We start from the raw sequence: 7,619 nt of genomic DNA, 5'->3' as shown, positions 1-7,619 counted from the left end.
CAAAGCTTCATCAGGTGCCACAAAGCTGGAAAAAGCCCCACCGTTCTCCACCATCAAAGTAAAACTCACCAACGGAGAGACCACCTTCTGCCTCGCTGAGTGGGACCAAGGCTGAGACTTGCTCAGATGGCACAGGATTGAGCTGGAACCCTAGGCGGACTTTTCTCCCACATGTTCCTCCTGGTCCCGGTGGCCAGTGTGCCAGCCTCCCGCAGCATAAGAACAGCCTGGTGGCCCGGTGTGTTCCCTGACTTTTGAGGCTCCCAAAGTCAAGGAGGAGGGGCTGGACAGGGAGGGAATAGGGAGGAGGGAGCTGGTGAAAGCAGCCAGTAAGCCAGGTGTAACCACGGGAGGCCCGAACAGTGCTTCCCAGGCTGGCCTCCGAGATGGCTGTTTACTTGTGGTATTTAGGAGACGCTGAACTAGGACCTGGCTTATTTATTTTCCACACTTTCCTCCAAATCCTTTTCAGAGTCCTCTAGAACCCCAGTGATAAATTTCCCAGGGCCTAGAGAAACCCACAGTCGTTCAGCACACAGACATCTTTGTGGAGCAGGGGAGAGGAGGGGAGGGAGGGAAACATGAAGGGGAGAGACAAGAGGGCGAGGAATGGAGGGTGGATATGAAGCTACGGGTGGCCGGGCGCTCCCATGGCCTGCCTGCCACCTCTCTCTCCACGGTGGTGGATAAGGGCAGGGGGAGCAAGCAGCCAGATTTGGGGCAATGGAGCCAAAGACTGAGTGTGTCCACCTCCAAGCACAGAACAGACTGTCCAGCCCGCCAGGGACCGCCCCACACCCAGCTGAGGAAGCCACGTGCTCAGGGCAGGACAAGCAGCATTCTATCATCTAGTTACTCATCAGGGAAGAAAAGGTGACATTATTTCTTATTTCTGTTTAAGGAGTGAAAAGGAGAGCTGTTTTCTTTTCCTCCTACGTGACTTCATGACGCGCAGAGACTTCTGGGTTTCCTCACGGCTAAGATTCCAGCTAAGATTCCCTTGGCTCCCCTTGCTTTCTGACTTCCCAGCAGAGGTGCTCGCTCGCAGCCGCTCCCTGGGCTTCACCCATCACCCGACAGTGTTCCTAAGTGCCTCCACGTCTCAGACACTGGGATGGAGCCAGGGTGCACAGACGAACAGCCCCTGTCCCTTGGGTGGGGCAGTTTCTCCCCACACCCAGTCTCCCAACCTCTATCCTGGACGGCGTGTCCACTCCACAATGGAGCCAGAAGACGATGCCGATGCCTGCAGCTCAACACTGTCAAGGCTCACGGAGCTCACCCCAGTGGGCTTCCTGGGGAAGGTGGGAGGGGCCAGCTGGGTAGTTTCTCCTTTTTTTTTTTTTTTTTTTAATTTTTTTTTTTTTTAATGTTTATTTTTGAGACAGAGAGAGACAGAGCATGAACGGGGGAGGGGCAGAGAGAGAGGGAGACACAGAATCGGAAGCAGGCTCCAGGCTCTGAGCCATCAGCCCAGAGCCCGACGCGGGGCTCGAACTCACGGACCGCGAGATCGTGACCTAAGCTGAAGTTGGACGCTTAACCGACTGAGCCACCCAGGAGCCCCAGTTGCTCCTTTTTCTAAGGTTGCCAGTTTTTCCCGTACCATAGACATGCTGGCCGGAGATGGGAGTGGGCAGAGCAGTGAGAGGTAGCCCTCTCAGCCCTTGGGGGGTACACAGTACAAACCAGATTGAGACCATGGCGGCCCCTAAGTGCCTGCAGGGGGGCCTGAAGGCAGATAGCTTGCCGGCTCCTAGCTTCGTGACCTTAGGCATCCACTGAACCTCTCTGAGCCTCACTTCCTCATCTGTAAAGTGGGGTTGATAACCGCTGTCCCTCTGTGGGGCCCATGTGGGAAAGCATAAGCTAGGGACCAGGTGAGCCATGCATTATCACTCCCCACCCCAGCTCTGTCCCACCCATCTCTCTTGGGGACCAGAAACTGCCCCGGGGCACATGATAGGTGTAGGAAGGACAGCCACAACATGTCCCTCTATATTCACCAGGCAGGCAGGGGCAGGTGAGGGCTGATTTCCCCGTGTAACAGATTTCCACTCTGGTGAGGGCCGAAAAAAAAAAAAAAAAAAAGGAAATACCATCTAAGGATGTCTACCTGGCAATTTCTCCCAAACCCAAACTTATGACTTGTATGGTCACAAGTGACAGCTTTGTCTTCTCGGAGAAGCAGCAAATCATCTCTCACTGGAATTACTGCAACATCTCCCTCAATTCACTTCCAAATCTCTCATCATTTCCCAACTCCAGCTCTACACGGAAGGCTCCAGAGGCCTGAAGCCACCCAGAGTTTAATTTCCCATGGCCCATGGTGTAGCCCAGTCTGGGCAGAGAGTGTGGAAAAAGGACTGCAGTCAGAGGCCCCAGGACCACGTTAGTAAGTAGCCAGTGTGGCTTCTTTGTTGCCATGGAGAACCAGTAGGGACCTTGGAGACAGCCTCCCATGGTGGAGACAGCGTGAGTTCCAGAGTTAGACCATCCAGGTTCAAATCCCAGCTTTGTGCCTCATCAGCAGTGCGACTTCGAAAAAGTTACTTAACTTTCTGAGCCTCGGTTTCCTAATCTGCCAAATGGCCACAAAATGCTAACTTCACAGGGATGGAAAGGCTTAATGAGATAACGTATGCAGGGCTCTTGATTCACAGAAGACACAAGGTGGGAAGGTGATACGGGGAACAACTGGTTGTGGCACGCCACCCGAAACCGGAGGTGGCCAGGTCCAGGTCACTCCCTCTCTCACCTGGGGCCACCCACGTAGTTCTGGTGCTGCCCACGTGCTCTGCTAATTTCAGCATTTAGGCCATGGAGAAGCTCGAAATGCAGACTGAACCTATTCACGAAGGGGCAGGGGAATGACACATCCCCTTGTGATTCCTCGGCCAGCTTGTCCCATACCCTTGCACCCTCTCAATCTCATGCCGGTAGGGAAGCACTCCCAAGACTGCTTGCGATCCCAGTTCCGGGAACATGAGATGTTTCAGCTCCTCTGGGAAAGGCACACCCGCGGGCACACAGAAACCCGCCCAACGTTCGGTACAGGGACTGCGACTACCCCCCTCCACCTGCTGCCACCAGAGCCAAGCCCCTGCCGGAGGACACAGCCCCTAGACCTTTCATGAGACCCATTTCCAGCCAGGCCAGCAGGAGCCAGGAAGAAGCGTGCAACACCATCCCCTGCTTAGCCAGGTATAGACATGGAGGCTTTCCTGCTGCCCCTCTTAAGGGAGCATAGGTCAACGATGAGATTCAAGACCGCAGGGCCAGCCCACAGGGCACAGTGGAAGACACCGCTGGGGCTGCTTCTCCAGACAGCTCAGGCAGGGCTCCCTGGCACCACTCAGGGCCTCCTCCTCTGCAGGAACACCAAATCCAACCCAGGTGAGGCCACCAGGCTTGGCTCACAGTGAGTCCTTAGCGAACGTTAATATTGGTGCCATTAATCATCAAACAACTACTCACTGAGTACCAGCTGTGTGCCAAGCACTGTGCTTGGTCCAGGACAATCCTTGAAATATCCCAGGGCCCCAGCACACTAGGGCACCTGAAAATAAACACAGCTTCAGGTGCAGTGAAAATGAGAAGGGCTCCAGCACTGCCCAGGTTTCTTCAAGACCTTGGGAGCCTTAAACGTCCCCCACCCCGGTTGACACACCCATCCAAGGCTGGAATCTCCTTCGCTGGTCCTCCTGGAAGTCCCTCTGAGGAAGCACATCCGCCCGGGGTGGGGGGAGGGTCTGTATGCTTTCCTAGCAAGCCCTGTCACTGCCACCACCCAGCTGTCCCGCGCAGGGCAGCATCGGCCTGCTGCTTTTTCCACTCTGCTCAGAGCCCAGCATGCCGGGTCTGAGTTTTATGAATCACTCCCTCCTCTCTCCCAGCCTCGCCTCCGGAAGGGCTGCGCACACCCAGACACATCACCAAGACACGGACTTTCCACACCAGACTCGCTTCTGCCGAACCCCGAGATCCAACTGCAGTGTCTGGTTTCCCCCTCCCCACTTCTAGCCTCGGGGTGCCGGCCACGACTTGTAAAGACAAGACAGCTCTTCCCCGGCCCATCACGCTGTGGGGGCTCCTCACTGGGGGGCCTGCAGACAAAGACCGTGGATTTACTTGAGGGCAGGCGGGAAGAGGGCATGCTTGGTCTAAACATCCAAACCCTGGCGCCCCCGGAATTGTACATTTCGGCCTGCGCGGGGTGCGGAGTCCGTGTGGCGTGTGCTCAGAGCGAGTGCGCGATGTGTCTGTGGCTTGCATGATGAAGAGCTGCGAGTACCTGGCAGCTGTGAATCTGGGTGCGGGCTGGGTCTAGGGACTGCGGGTGCCTGCGTGGAGTTTTCCCTGGGCCGGGAACTCCCTCTCCCACGCTCCGTTTCGCCCCCTCTTCTCCAAAGTTTGGCGGGCCGCCCGGACGGGGAAGGTTGGGGGGCGCACGGCTGGGCGGCCTTGCCCGGGCCTCGGCGGCGGTTCCGGGACGCCGGCGCCCTACTTACCCCGGCCGCCGAGCCTCCTCCGGCGGGGGCGGATCCGACTGTCCGCGGCTGGAGTCCGGCGCTTGCAGCATCCGCTCGCAACTTTGCCCTCCTCTGCGTAGAGCCCGGCAGAAGCAGCTCAGCGGCTCCGATCCCTCGCGGCCCGGGCTCTGTGCCCCCCCCGGAGGCGGCGGCGGCGGCGGCGGGGAGGGAGGGAGGCGCGGCCCCGCCGGTTCGCACGCCGAGCGGGAAGCGGCGCCAGGCGGGCGCCGTCCTGCGCAGCGAGCGAGCGAGCGGTCCTGCCTGGCGCCCTCCCCGCTCGGGCCCGAGCCCGCGAGCGGCCCGCGGCGGCGGCGGATTCCTGAACCGCGTCCAAGGCGCCCGGGGAGCCCTCCTCCTCCTCCTCCTCCTCTCCTTCCTCACCCCACCCAGCTCCCAGCCCTGCGCGCCCAGCAACTTGGGAACCGTTGGCGAAGTTGGCGCAGCTTGGGCAGCGCGCCGGCCCGGCCTCTGGCTGGAAGGAGGGGAGGAGAGGGAGGAGCTGAGGGGGGAGGGAGGGGGGCGGGGGGAGGGGGCCCGCCCCCGCCCCCGGGGAGCCGCGCTCTCCGGGACCCCTCTGTGGGCCTTTGTTCCGGGCACTGCACCTCGGCCCGCCCTCCCCGGGGACTCGGTGGGGGCCTCTCGGATCCCCCACCTCCTCGCAGAGAGACTGGGAGGAGCTCCCGGCCCCGGGGTGGGTAGGTGGGGGGAGAGGCGGCGTGCGGATCTTCGCGGCTTCACCCTGCCAGAGCCTCCCAAGCCCTTACCGGCCTCCCATCCTATCCCTCGCCGGAGACATCCCCCTGGCTGCGCTGGTTCTAGGCCGGGGGTTGGGGTGGTGGATCCAAGTGACGGTCCCCAGGGCTTCCAAAGACCAAAGCACACCCTCTCTGGGCGGTCACAGGTCACCCTCCCGCCCTACCGCTTTCTCGCGCCTCCAGCCCGGGGCTCCCCTAGTACGAGACCCGCGAAGCAAGGGGGAAGTAGGGTCCACGCGGACCAGCCAGAGCGGCTTCGCGTAATCTTCCGACCCTCCTGGGGGTGGCGATCGGCGCCTCCCGCGGAGGGTGGGGTGGGTGCTGCTGGACGTCGGGCGGGCAGCGTGTTGCCTCCCACGCGCGGGGCAGTGCCCGGCCGGGCAGCGCCGGCTCACGGGTACAAGGCCAACTTAACCTGGAGCGTGGTGAAGTGCTAGGCATTGGAACACAAGCCCAGACTCCTTGTCAGCTGCCTGCATCCTGTGGTGCCCCGGCCTCCCGGGCTTTGAGCTGGGCTTGCTAGGTTTTTCTCCTGAGGCTTCTCAACGCTTAGCGCCATGAGCTAATTCAGGCCTCTTTAAGACAGTGGCCCTGACATTTAATGGGATAGTCCAGGGCTTAGACACAATAGGTTATTTCCCGAAAAGAAGAAATAGGAAAATTTTTAAAAAAGCAACAACTTGAACATCTACACACTTTTGCCGCCCTGGTCATTTTCACCACGTGTAAGAAAGAAACCTGAACAGAATGGAGCATGGCCCCGGCCTAACCTGGGCTGAAATCCTCACAGGTGGCGGAAGTCAGAGGGCCCTGTTTATTATCTGGGTCCAGCCCAGCCCAAGCTTCCACCAGGACGGTGGGCTGGAGGGACCTGGGCAAAGTGCTCCAGACGGTGAAGTGAGACCTTGGTGTCTCTTTTGGCACAGTTCTGTGACCTCCAGGGGACTGGAAATTTGGTGAGAGCTCAGACCCTAAATCACCTCCTGGGAAAGCATCCTGAGTCCCTCTCCCTATCTCCCTAGCCTCAACATCCACAGGGCGAGGACCTGTGCTCTGGAATCCGTCTGCATGTTCCCCCATCAGTTTCCGGGAGGTGGGGGGGGGGGGTGGTTCTTCAGACTCCATCATCTCTTCTCTGAAGGGAGGGCCTCCTTTGAGCCTCACAGATCTGTCAAGAAGCTATGTTTAACTGCACCTGCTGGCCTTATGAGACAGGCCTTCCTGTCAGACACATGGAGTCTGGGATTTTAGTGCCAGGACTTGTAAGCACGTCAGGGAATACAAAGGCTGAAACCTAGGACTGTGTCATCGCCAGATTATAGAGAACGGATTGTGCTACTGACGTGGGGAGGAGCAGCACAGGTGGCCACTGGGAAATTCCTGTGTTCACCCCATACTTATTGAGCACATTCTAGATACTGGGACCCACAGAGGTAGATAAGTCGTAGTCCCTCCTTCTGTCCAGAGGAGACAGATCTAAGTCTAAATAAATACTAATGATACAATGTGCTATGTGAGGGGAGGCTGGGGCTGGGGGTAAGGGAGTGGATGTCTCCAGAACAAGATCACAGGCTTGCACAGCTCCGGGGCAGGTAGAATGTGATGTGACTGTCAGCCCTGGGAATCATTCAGTGCTACAGCCTTATTCTCAGAGCTGAAGACCCCAGGCCTGGGCTTCCGAGATGAGCCAGAATTCTGCAGGCAGAAGAGAAGTCAGAGATGGGACAGAGCTTTCTAGGTAAAGCGACCAGCAATTGAAAGAAACGAGTTTCTCTGGGCTGGCATGACAGCTAATAATTGGGCCTTCGTTTGAGGCTGTCTTGATTGCAAATGAGAGGGAGAGGGTAAACGTCTGACGGGACATTAGGAACTTGCATCGTACAATAGTTTCCAGGCTTAACTTCTTCTCACAATTGCTCCGCCAAGAGATTTGGTCTTGTTTTTTGTTTGTTTGTTTTGTTTTGTTTTTTATTACCCTGTTTGAAAAATTGAAAAATTGTACCCTGTTGAAAAAAGAACTTTCCAGGCCAGAGGCAGAATTGCAGAGTGGTTAGAGTGTGGAGCCTGGGCGCTTGGGTGGCTCAGTCCAGTTAAGTGTCCGACTTCCACTCAGGTCATGATCTCCCGGTTCGTGGCTTTGAGCCCCGCGTTGGACTCCATGCTGACCGCTTAGAGCCTGGAGCCTGCTTCAGATTCCTCTCTCTCTGCCCCTCCCCTGCTCACACTCTGTCTCTGTGTCTCTCTCAAAAATAAACATTAAAAATTTTTAAAAAAATAGGTAAACATTAAAAAAAATTACTAATAAAGGCACACACCAACATCTTGTACCTCC

General features: G+C 57.6%; 1 protein-coding gene across 5 annotated transcripts in view; it reads right to left on the bottom strand.

The window, feature by feature from the left end:
• Positions 1 to 5,445, bottom strand: part of CHST3 (carbohydrate sulfotransferase 3) — a 37,691-nt gene extending 32,246 nt beyond the window's left edge. For 4 of the 5 annotated variants that reach the window (XR_007460728.1, XR_007460726.1, XR_007460727.1 and 1 more), the window contains exon 1: positions 4,512 to 5,423. The gene's annotated coding sequence lies outside the window, so the exon portion shown is untranslated. Of the gene's footprint in view, positions 1 to 4,511 lie in introns of all 5 variants that reach the window. The other variant, XM_049645189.1, reaches the window with a different exon arrangement.
• Positions 5,446 to 7,619: the final 2,174 nt, after the last annotated feature.

This window comes from Panthera uncia, chromosome D2 (genome assembly GCF_023721935.1).
Source record: "Panthera uncia isolate 11264 chromosome D2, Puncia_PCG_1.0, whole genome shotgun sequence".
Lineage (NCBI taxonomy): Eukaryota > Metazoa > Chordata > Mammalia > Carnivora > Felidae > Panthera > Panthera uncia.
The sequence above is the reverse complement of the archived record's forward strand: the minus strand, read 5'-3'. Positions and strand labels throughout refer to the sequence as shown.